Here is a 12,500-nt window from a genome sequence, read left to right as displayed (position 1 = left end):
GTTTTCATCGTATGGAAGCTTTATTTTGTTGTTGAAATCTATTTGTCTGTTGTGAGTGGGACCTCTGTAGTATATTTTATTTGCTTTATTAATAGCCCTCTCGATAATGTGTGTTGGATAGAGCAGTTGCGTTAGGTGTTGGCGGATCGTGTTAAATTCTTTATCCAGGTACTCATTTGAACATATCCTAAGTCCTCTGAGGAATAAGTTGCACCTACCATGATTTTACAGGCGTCATGGTAGCAAGAAATGAATGGAGACAGCAAGGTGAGTTTTCTATATACTGTAAATGCATTACCTGTTCTGTTTTCTTATGATCAGTACATCTAAAGGAACAGCAGTTTCCGTCCTTTTCCCATTCTGTTTAGAATTTTATGGTCGGAACTAGCAATTTAGCCTATTAAAATTCATTAAAGTCCCCAGCTATTGTCCCAGAAAGTAAAGATACCATGCAGTCATTATGAGGTTTGATAGACGACAAAGTTCTGTTTCGAAATATTCCATGTACAAGTTTGCTAGAGGGTGATAGGGGACTACATACTACAGCCAAATTTTTGCTTGCTTGTAAAATTACCATTGAAAAAACACGATGTTAGTTACACGAGATTGATAAGTTTTAAAGTTTATCTATGCCAAGAGGAAAATGGTCTTCATATGGTTGTAACTTCCTCTCTAAGAAAGACAACACGTCGACAATCGGGACTTTAGTAAATAATGACTTGACGTCTAGGCTGAGCAATTTGATGTTATTTTGAGGATGTTTAAGCTAGTAAATTTTGTATGAAATATCTGCATATTTGACGTGGGTTTTTGGCCTCGTTTGTTTTTTTGGGTAACTGCTTTTGGGAACACTGGATGCAGTTCTGTTTCTTCTGTTGTCAGGGATTTTCATTCACTCCAGTTGATTAGAAGTAAAAGTTACTTGTAACTTGTTAGTAATATTCAGTGGTGATGTGGATGGGTGTTTGAAGTCGTTTTTGGAAAAAATTGTTTTGTATCAACTCCTGAAACTGCCTGGGGGTAAAAAAATGATATATATATATATATATAATATATATATATATATATATATAAATATATATATTTATATATATATACAATATATATATCCCTCAATATTGACTACTCAATTTAGTATTTTTGTTTGAATGGGTCTTCTCTACCACCCTCTGGTTGGTCTGTCCACCACCCACTCCTTGTTACCAATTTGTTCCTCGTTCATTACTAATATTGACAGAAGGACCCTCTGTTCCAGTGACATGGCATTCAAAAAGCCTCAATTTAGTATGTGACGGATGAAGATAAATGGATACACAGTCATTCCATTTCTGACATTCCACTGGCAGTCTTTATTCTAGAGAGGTTTCAGATATAGTTGGAGCTAAAGTCTGTAAGTGTTTAGACGCCCCCAGCCATTGTAATTTATCTATATGTTCCCTTTAACGCTTAAAATAACTGTTTGTGTATAGACTCGAGCCAAAATGGAAATAACAGTACGAGATTGGGCATATAGAACAAAAGCTATATGAACCCATATTACTGACCAGTCGTGGTTTAATGATTCTCAGAGACGGAATGATATAAAAAAATAAAATAGGCAATTTTAAAACATGGGCAAAACACAATAAATTATAAAAAATATATATATATATATATATATATATATATATATATATATATATATATATATATATATATATATATATATATATATATATATATATATATATATATAATTATAATCATAGGAAAGATATAGCAGAGTTGGCCAGAGAGGATGAAAGAATAATTTTTTCAATAGTTTTAACAATATTTCCTAATCATCGAAACCAACGTGAGAAGAAATGGGAAGGATTTTGTGCAAATTATCGCCTGCTGTCGATCAGATGTCGATTGGGAAGTTATCGTGACTGCTGGAAGAAGCAGCCAATTTCATCCTTGGCTCCAAATTATTCGTTTTTCCTTTTTTTTAATGCAATTGCAGGTCGTAATTCAGGTTAATCTTTTATCATGTCTCTCTCTCACTCTCTCTCTCTCTCTCTCTCTCTCTCTCTCTCTCTCTCTCTCTCTCTCTCTCTCTCTCTGAAAAGTGTCTGTCTTTATTAGAAAAATCTGACTGACTAGAGACACGTGAGAAGAGAGACTTGTTACACCCATGAAGCTTCATTTGTAAACCATGAAATGAATGGAACCAAAGCAATACAGAGAGAATTGTTGTTGAGAACACAAAAATATTGTTGCAGGCCAAGGGTTCATGTTGTCAGAGATGTAATCATGTCACATTAAGAAGGCCTATGTTGTCACACCAGAATTGCCAAAAAAGTAAATTTGTCATGTTGTCAGGCCAAATGTCATGTCATCACAAGAAGGCCATATGTTGTCACCAAGTCAAAAAGTCTAATATGTTGTCAGGCCAATGAAAGTGTCACATGTTTTCACACTAAGTATCATGTTGTCAAATAAGGCCCATATGTTGTTGCACTAAAAGAAATGTTGTGTTAGTCAACCATGAAGTGTCATGTTGTCATACATCATGAGTCCATGCCAGAAGTTTTCATGTTGTCAGACCATGAACCATGTTGTCACACCAGGTCCAAATGTTGTCATGTTTCATCTGACCATGAAGTGTCATGTTGTCACACTAAGAAGGCCCATGTTGTCACACCAAAAGTGTCATATGTTGTCACACTAACAAGGCCCATGTTGTCACACCAAAAGTTTCATGTTGTCAGCATATGAAATGTCATGTTGTCACACTAAGAATTTCATGTTGTCACACCAGAATGTCATGTTGTCACACTATGAAGTGTCATGTTGTCACAAGAAAGTAGTCTTGTTGTCACACCAAAAAGACGTTGTCATGAAATGTCATGTCACACTATGAAGGCCCATGTTGTCACACCAAAAAGTATGTTGTCACCTATGATATTTCATGTTGTCACACTAAGAAGGCACTTGTCATGTTGTCACACAAATGTATTGTCACACCAAAAGTAATAATGTCAGCCTATGAAATGTCATGTTGTCACACTAAGAAGGCCCATGTTGTCACACCAAAAAGTAATATGTTGTCAGACCATGTTGTGTTGTCACACTATAAAGCCCATGTTGTCACACCAAAAGTATCATGTTGTTAGAAGTGTCATGTTGTCACTATGTAAGTCATGTTGTCACAAGTGAATGTTGTCAGCCTTTGAAATGTCATGTTGTCACACAAAAAGTAATATGTTGTCAGCCTATAAATGTCATGTGTCACACTTTGAAGGCCTGTGTTGTCACACCAAAAAGTAATATGTTGTCACACTATGAATGATGTTCCCACATGTCATGTTGTCAGCACTATGATTAAGGCCTATGTTGTCACACTGTCAAGGCCCATGTTGTCAGCCAAATAAAGTCAAATGTCATGTTGTCACACTAAGAGGGCCCATGTTGTCACACAAAAAGTAATATGTTGTCAGCCTATGAAGTGTCATGTTTTCACACTAAGAAGGCCTATGTTGTTCACCAAAAGTATATGTTGTTGCACCATGTTAATAAAATGTCATGTTGTCACACTAAGAAGGCCCATGTTGTCACACCAAAAAGTAATGTTGTTAGTCTGAAGTGTCATGTTGTCATGTTGTCACACTAAGAAGTGTCATGTTGTCACACCAAAAAGTGTCATCATGTATGGTGTCAGCCTATGAAAGTGTCATGTTGTCACACTAAGAAGGCCCATGTTGTCACACAAAAAGTAATATGTTGTCAGTACTGATGCTTCAATGTCATGTTGTCACATAAGAATCATGTTGTCAGTCAATGAAATGTGTCACACTAAGAACACTAAAATGAAATGTGACCTAAAAATGTAATGATGTCACACTAAGAAGTCCCATGTTGTCACACCAAGAAGTATCATGTTGTCAGACCATGAAGTTCTGTGCATAACTTTTTCCTTGCAATTGCAAAGGTGTTGTCAGTGAATACCATTTGCCCTGATGCTTATGAAGACATTTGTGGGAGGATGTGATTCAGAATACTACAGGATTCTGGATGGATGTTTCAAAAGCTCCTTTGATATTGCAATTGCTGAGGTACTAATTGTTCTTAACTTATGAATAAACGATATAAAAATATGGTCACATTTTACCGTATACCTTTTTGTCATTTTGAATTTGAAAATCTCATTATCATCCCATGTTTTAATGTGTGCTTTGAATGTTTATAATGACGTTCGTTTAGTTCGTAAATGAAATGACATAACCTAATCAAACCTAACCTCACCTAACCTAACCTAACCTAACCTAACCAAGGGTACCCTGTCCTTACCCTAGTGAATATTAGTCTGAAAACATTCCATAAATTTCCCTTAATCTGAATGAGAACTGTCAGTGGGAATAATGTAATTTTATTTCAGTATTTTTGTTTTTTTCCCCCCACCCAAAAACCCCACTTTCCCACTGTGGTCCCAGGCATTGTGGGATATGATGGTGGGTCTGCTATCCATCTCTTTAAAAGGACTCGTTTGCGAACGAATATACTAATTTCAAAAACGTTCAAAATAAAACTCAAAACACGGGAAAATATATTTTCAATCCAAAATGCAATAATCGATTAAAGTGAAATATTACCGAAAAATAATTTATACAATGCAATGGTCTATATTTTTATTAGGATTAATAATCTCTCTCTCTCTCTCTCTCTCTCTCTCTCTCTCTCTCTCTCTCTCTCTCTCTCTCTCTCTCTCTCTCTCTCTCTCTATAATCATAACTAGCATGTGAGAAAAATTGCACTTCCAAAATGACATCCCAAAAAAAAATTACATAATATCGAAAATACATTTTCCATCGTTATTTTCCTTCGCCTTTTCTGTATTTTGTAGACTAAGAGAGAGAGAGAGAGAGAGAGACAGAGAGAGAGAGTTAGATAGAGAGAGAGAGAGAGAATCTAGTTTGTTTGGTGGTATTCAGTTAACCTAACGGAGAATAAGAACATTAACTTCTAGGAGAGAGGATATAAGAATATAGACATAAGTATATATATATATATATATATATATATATATATATATATATATATATATATATATATATATATATATATATATATATATATATATATATATATATATATATATATATATATATATATATATATATATATATATATATATATATATATAATCAAAATTTCAAGCCACTTACTGAAAAAGAAGCCATTTTATTATGATTGATTGAATAAATAACATGAATAAAAGATTTTTTATCACATTCCCCTTACCTTCTGATACTGTAGACTTCCTCATTCCCTTCTTCACGTCTCCAGTGCCCCTTGGAACGCCATCAGCCGAGTTCCTGAGATGCCCCTTGGGGCAGCCTGCCCCTCAGCTGCTTAATGGCTGCTGTAAACTCAGGTACAGTTGTGGTATCCAGAACTGGCAAAGTCCCATTGAATTTTTATGGTTAAAATATCCAAAAGGTGTATTAAATGAATGAGCTGGTTCATCTTGATGTTTCTGTCTGACAAGACACCTTCACCAAAGCCAGAGTACCCCAAGGCTAGCCCATACCATCACCTAATCAGGTTGCTTTGAGGTATAAATCAACAGTGTACCCCTGGGGGCATGGGTATCCGACCCCTTCTTACTGTACACAGTGACCGTGATCAGTTCCCAGTATTGTCAAGGTCACCTCGTCTCCCCAAACCCTTCTTCTTTGGGATTCTCCTTCAGTCCTACGCTTCTTCTCTTTAATCGTAGGATATTGCAGGCTTTCTCCTGAGGATTCTCCTTCAGTCCTACGCTTCTCTTTGATCGTAGGACATTGCAGGTTTTCTCCAAAGGACTCTCCTTCAGTCCTACGCTTCCTTCCTTGATCGTAGGACAATAGAGGGTCTCGACAGGCATGAAAACTCTTGAACCCCAAGCAATCAAGCACGTTCCCTCAGAGCTTTGGTTCTGTCTCTTCATTTCTGGTTCAGGAGGCCTTGGGGGGTTTGCATATTTGCAGTCACTGTCTTGCAATAAGCTTTCTGGTTTTATACGTTGTCTCTCACTGCGTCTTCCTGGTCCCTGGTACAAGGGACAAATAAAGCTTGCCCCTCTCCTTACCTGGGCAATGAAGCGGTACACTGATCGCCAACAACACCAATGATTTTCCCAATTTCTCTAACTTTCTGCTCAGTCTTGGCAAGATTGATGATTGAGCCCACACCAACACAACTCTTACTTCTTCTGGGTAAGGTCTCATCGAGAGAGAGAGAGAGAGAGAGAGAGAGAGAGAGAGAGAGAGAGAGAGAGAGAGTCTTAACAGAGAGAGAGAGAGAGACAATTCATAACTTAAGAGAGAGAGAGAGAGAGAGAGAGAGAGAGAGAGAGAGAGAGAGAGAGAGGCAGGCTCCAGAAATGTGTGCAGTTGAAGGAAACAACACGAAAGGTGATTCGTTTAGGCAACACTTCACTCAGACCCGGACACGAGCTCACGAGGTACTGAAAGGAGAGGAGTGGGTGCCCTGAAGAGAAAGCCTCATTCTGAGGGGTGGCAAAAATTTGGCTAGATATAAAGGCACTTGTATAATGTGCCTTTAATTTAATTAAAATATTACATAACAATAATATAAAAGTGGTTGAATAATCACCCAACAGCAGTATAAATGTATAAAACATTATGAAGCATTTTTACTCATTTTATTTCCAAATTCCGTAATATTTTAGACACGATCGATTTGACATAAATATTTCATTTGACGTTTAATAAGTCCTTTTGAGATGATTCCAGAAGGTAATATTATGCCAATTTTAGGTATTATTACAATAATATAAATATGACGGCTGTATAAATCCATCTTCTTCTTCTTCTTTGAATTTTTTCTTCGTTTAACGTGCTTTTTCCACAGTGTTTAATATTTGTAAGCACAAGAGTTTTGATCAGTATACACCCTTATAAATAAACAGCACAAAACATTTGCAAAAATAGGTTGTATGATTGAAACTTATCAACATCTCAGTCATCGATCATGATGTATACATATTCATACAAATACAGTAATAAGTTTCAGAATTTGTTGAAAAACCCCGGTAGCGAATATTTAATTATAAGGTATTTTGGTATATAAACGTCACTAAAATTTAAACCTTCAATCCAGTTCTAGCGATTCAGAGTTCACAGCTTCTTAGGAAGACCGACTGATTCATTTGTACGAGTAACTGGCGGTGCAATGTTTATGGTCGACCACGATAAAGATGTTGTTAAAAACCAGTTACAGGGTGTCATCTTAAAAGAAATTAATTTATGAACATTATACATAAATACACCATTTTATATAATCATATAATCGTTGATATAATCCAGTTGATTACTAATTATTGACACAAGAACAAAACAAGACAAATGACTGAATTTTGCTCTGCATTTCTTTCTGGAAATATGGAAATGACTGGTATTAAACTATTCTGCTCTCTCTCTCTCTCTCTCTCTCTCTCATCTCTCTCTCTCTCTCTCTCTCTCTCTCTTCTCTCACTGTGGTAAATAAATACATTCCATACACAGTGTGACAATGGATTGTATAAGCACAAGAGTTTTGATCAGTATCTCCTCTATATATCAGGTAAACAAAACAAAACATTTAGATTAAAATAGGTTATGATAGGAAACTTATCAACATCTCAGTCAAATCAATTCATTATATCATGTCTATTATATGGTATACATATTCATACAAATACAGCAATAAGTTTCAGAAGTTGTTGAATGAAACCTTTGCATACTAATGTTTAATTATAAGGAAGTTTTGGTATATAAACGTCTGGTTTATACCTTCAATCTCAGTTCTATCAATCAATGGTTTTCAAGGTTATTCTTCTTAGGAAGGCCGACTGATTCATTTGTACGAGTAACTGGCGGTGCAAATGTTTATGGTCGACTACGACAAAGACAGACTCTCAGTTACAGGGTGTCATCTTGAAATGGAAAATAATTCATCATTATAATAATTATTCCATAATCATATAATCGTTGATATAATCCAGTTGATTACTATTATTTTACACAAGAACAAAAACAAGACAATTGACTGAATTTTGCTCTGTCATTTCTTTCTGGAAATATGGAAATGACTGGTTTTAAATCTCTCTCTCTCTCTCTCTCTCTCTCTCTCTCTCTCTCTCTCTCTCTCTCTCTCTCTTCTTGAAGTAAATGAAGAAAACCTTCAATATGTCCACTAATTCCAATGAAGTCTCCTCCTCTCAAGGGGAAGAAGAACATTCCTCAGACGGGAAGGAGGAGGAGGAATTCCTTTCTCCTCAGGGTCTGGGCGTCTGTGGTTTAGGATGGATCCTTTCTCAAAATAAGGACATTAATTGTCATCCTTCGCATTTTAGTTGTCTTGGAAAGTAAGTTCAAAATAGGTTGTCTGGTTGACCTGGATTAGGCCTAGTCGATGTTGCTTTTAATTCCAGCTTTTCATAAATGATTTTCTTTGTCTCTCTCTCAGTTCTCTCTCTTCTCTCTCTCTTGATTCTTTCTTCTCTGACTGAATAACGGAAAAGATTGAATGAAATTAACGCTGGAAAATGTTTTTTTTGATATTATTTATTTTTTATGGAATTGTGTGTTACATCATTCATTCAATTTTCAGTTTTTTGACTGACAATAAGCATTTGATTTAGGAAGATGGATATTTATAGGTATGCAATGGAATGAGAAGAGATAGAGAGAGAAAGAGAGAGAGAGTCTGACAACAGAGAGAGTGTGACAAGAGAGAGAGAGAGAGAGACATGAGAAGTTTCATAATTTAGTCCAAATTTTGACAACTTGAGATAGTATGAGAAGACACTTTGATAGTTAGATAACTGAGATTTCTTATTGTACAAGAGGGCCTTGATAGTTTCTGCAACATGATCACATTACCACTGCAACATGAAACTTTTTCATTTGTCGCATGACTAATTCTTCATTGAAACTGAACAATTATGGTTCTGCATCTGACATGACAAGCTTTGCTTTTCTGACTGAGTTGACTTCATTTTTGTCTGATACATGTTTGCACTTAATTATGACAAATTAGACATCACTGCATAGTTGATGACAACATGATTAAAAGCTATCAAACAAACTGAAAACGATGACAATCGATTTTGGTAGTTGACAAACATTATGCTGGCTGACAGCATGAAACTGTTTCAATGATCTCACTTTTCGAATGACGCATTGACATGGTTGAGAACTAAGACAAGTTCTCTAATCATAAATGGACAAGAGATGAGAGAGAGAGAGAGAGAGACAACATGAAATTCTTGTTATGACAACTGATTTTTTTGACAACATTTGCCATTTGTGGTTGTTTCGTGGTTTCTTTGTGTGACAACATCACCTTGATATTATGACAACATGACACTTGATTGGTCATGACAACATTGAAACTTTTAGTGTGACAACATGGCAATTGATAGTCTGACAATATTTTAAATGACAACAATGAAACTTCTTGGTGTGACAACATGGGCCTTGATAGTGACAACATGAGACACTGTCTCTGAAACTTCTTGGTGTGACAACATGGGCCTTGATAATGTGACAACATGACACTTTGTGGTCTGACAACATGAAAAACTTCTTGGTGTGACAACATGGGCCTTGATAGTCTGACAACATGACACTTTGTGGTCTCTTAGTGACAACATGAAACATTCTTGAGTGTGACAACATGGGCCTTGATAGTCTGACAACATGGGCCTGTGGTCTAATCTTCTTAGTGTGACAATGAGGCCTTATAGTCTTTGACATTTTGTGGTCTGACAACATGAAGTTTCTTGTGTGACAACATGGGCCTTGATAGTGTGACAACATAACTCTTTGTGGTCTGACAACATGAAACCTCTTAGTGTGACAACATGGGCCTGGATAATCTGACATGACACTTTGTGGTCTAACAACAGGAAACTTCTTGGTGTGACAACAACAGACTGACAGTCTGACAAACAAAATTCTGTGTCTGACAAAAATGTATTTTGATTTTGTGGTGAAACATTTTCTTAGTGTGACAACATGACACCTTTCTGAGACAACATGACACTTTGTGGTCTGACAACATGAAAACTTCTTAGTGTGACAACATGGGCCTTGATAGTGTGACAACATGACACTTTGTGGTCTGACAACATGAAAAATTGATTTTGTGTGACAACAATGATAGTCTTTTCTTATTGTGTTTCTGACAACATCAAAATTCTTGTGTGACAACATGGAACTTGATAGTCTGACAACATGACATTTGTGGTCTGACAACATGAAACTTCTTAGTGTGACAACATGGGCCTTGATAGTGTGACAACATGACACTTTGTGGTCTGACAACATGAAAACTTTTGGTGTGACAACATGGGTTTTGATAGTGTGACAACATGACACTTTGTGGTCTGACAACATGAAACTTTTTAGTGTGACAACATGGGCCTTGATAGTATAGTGTGACAACATGACACTTTGTGGTCTGACAACATGAAACTTCTTGGTGTGACAACATGGGCCTTGATAGTGTGACAACATGACACTTTGTGGTCTGACAACATGAAACTTCTTGGTGTGACAACATGGGCCTTGATAGTCTGACAACATGACACTTTGTGGTCTGACAACAGGAAACTTCTTGGTGTGACAACATGCGCCTTGATAGTCTGACAACATGACACTTTGTGGTCTGACAACATGAAACTTCTTAGTGTGACAACATGGGCCTTGATAGTGTGACAACATGACTCTTTGTGGTCTGACAACATGAAACTCTTAGTGTGACAACATGGTCCTTGATAGTGTGACATGACACTTTGTGGTCTGACAACAGAAACTTCTTAGTGTGACAACATGACCTTGATAGTCTGACAACATGACACTTTTGGTCTGACAACATGAAACTCAGTGTGTGACAACATGGGCCTTGATAGTGTGACAACATGACACTTTGTGGTCTGACAACATGAAACTTCTTAGTGTAACAACATGGGCTTTGATAGTGTGACAACATGACACTTTGTGGTCTGAAAACATGAAAATTCTTAGTGTGACAACATGGGCCTTGATAGTGTGACAACATGACACTTTGTGGTCTGACAACATGAAACTTCTTTGTGTGACAACATGGGCCTTGATAGTCTGACAACATGACACTTAATGGTCTGACAACATGAAACTTCTTGGAGTGACAACATGGGCTTTGATAGTGTGACAACATGACACTTTGTGGTCTGACAACATGAAACTTCTTAGTGTGACAACATGGGCCTTGATAGTGTGACAACATGACTCTTTGTGGTCTGACAACATGAAACTTTTAGTGTGACACTCATGGTCTGATAGTCTGACAACATGAAACTTTGTGGTCTGACAACATGAAACTTCTTGGTGTGACAACATGGGCCTTGATAGTCTGACACATTTTGTCTGACATGAAACTTTGTGGTCTGACAACATGAAACTTCTTAGTGTGACAACATGGGCCTTGATAGTGTGACAACATGACACTTTGTGGTCTGACAGCAGGAAACTCCTTAGTGTGACAACATGGCCCTTGATAGGCTGACAACATGACACTTTATGGTCTGACAACATGAAACTTCTTAATGTGACAACATGGCCTTGATAGTATGACAACTTGACACTGGTCTGACTACATGAAACTTCTTAGTGTGACAACATGGGCCTTGATAGTCTGACAACATGACACTTTGTGGTCTGACAACATGAAACTTCTTAGTGTGACAACATGGGCCTTGATAGTGTGACATGACAATTTGTGGTCTGACAACATGAAACTTCTTAGTGTGACAACATGGGCCTTGATAGTGTGTGACATGACACTTTGGTTTTGGTCTGACAACATGAAACTTCTTGGTGTGACAACATGACTTTGTTTGCGTGTACAGTGTGACAGCATGAAACTTTGTGGTCTGACAAGATGAAACTTCTTGTGTGACAACATCAACCTTGATAGTGTGACAACATGACGCTCCATGATCTGACAACATGAAACTTATTGTGTTACAACATTGCCTTGATAGTGTGACAACATGGCAATTTGAGGTTTGACAACATGAAAATATTTGGTGTATCAACATCATCCTTGAGTGTGTGACAACATGACAGTTCATGGTTTGACAACATCGGCCTGAAGCAATATCCACACACGAGATCCTCTCTTTTGAATACTTTCCTCTTTATTGCTTTGGTTCCATTCACAGTAAGACTCTTCATCTTTCAAGTGAACTTCAAGTCTTCCACTTTCTCTCTCTCTCTCTCTCTCTCTCTCTCTCTCTCTCTCTCTCTCTCTCTCTCTCTCTCTGTGGAACCGAGTCAGGAATGTTGTCAGAGGTAATGGAGTGTCACCTCGGAGCTTCTGCTGAGATCTTGAGGCAATGTCGCGTCAAGTCAGTCGAGTGGATTATTCCATTACAAACCGATTTCCTCTTCCGTTTTCCTTATAAAACAGACACTTAATGGTTTGAAGAACCGTTTTAATATTGACCT

Source organism: Macrobrachium rosenbergii, unplaced genomic scaffold, assembly GCF_040412425.1.
Source record: "Macrobrachium rosenbergii isolate ZJJX-2024 unplaced genomic scaffold, ASM4041242v1 13917, whole genome shotgun sequence".
In the NCBI taxonomy this organism is placed as follows: Eukaryota; Metazoa; Arthropoda; class Malacostraca; order Decapoda; family Palaemonidae; genus Macrobrachium; species Macrobrachium rosenbergii.
This window is presented reverse-complemented; position numbering follows the sequence as displayed.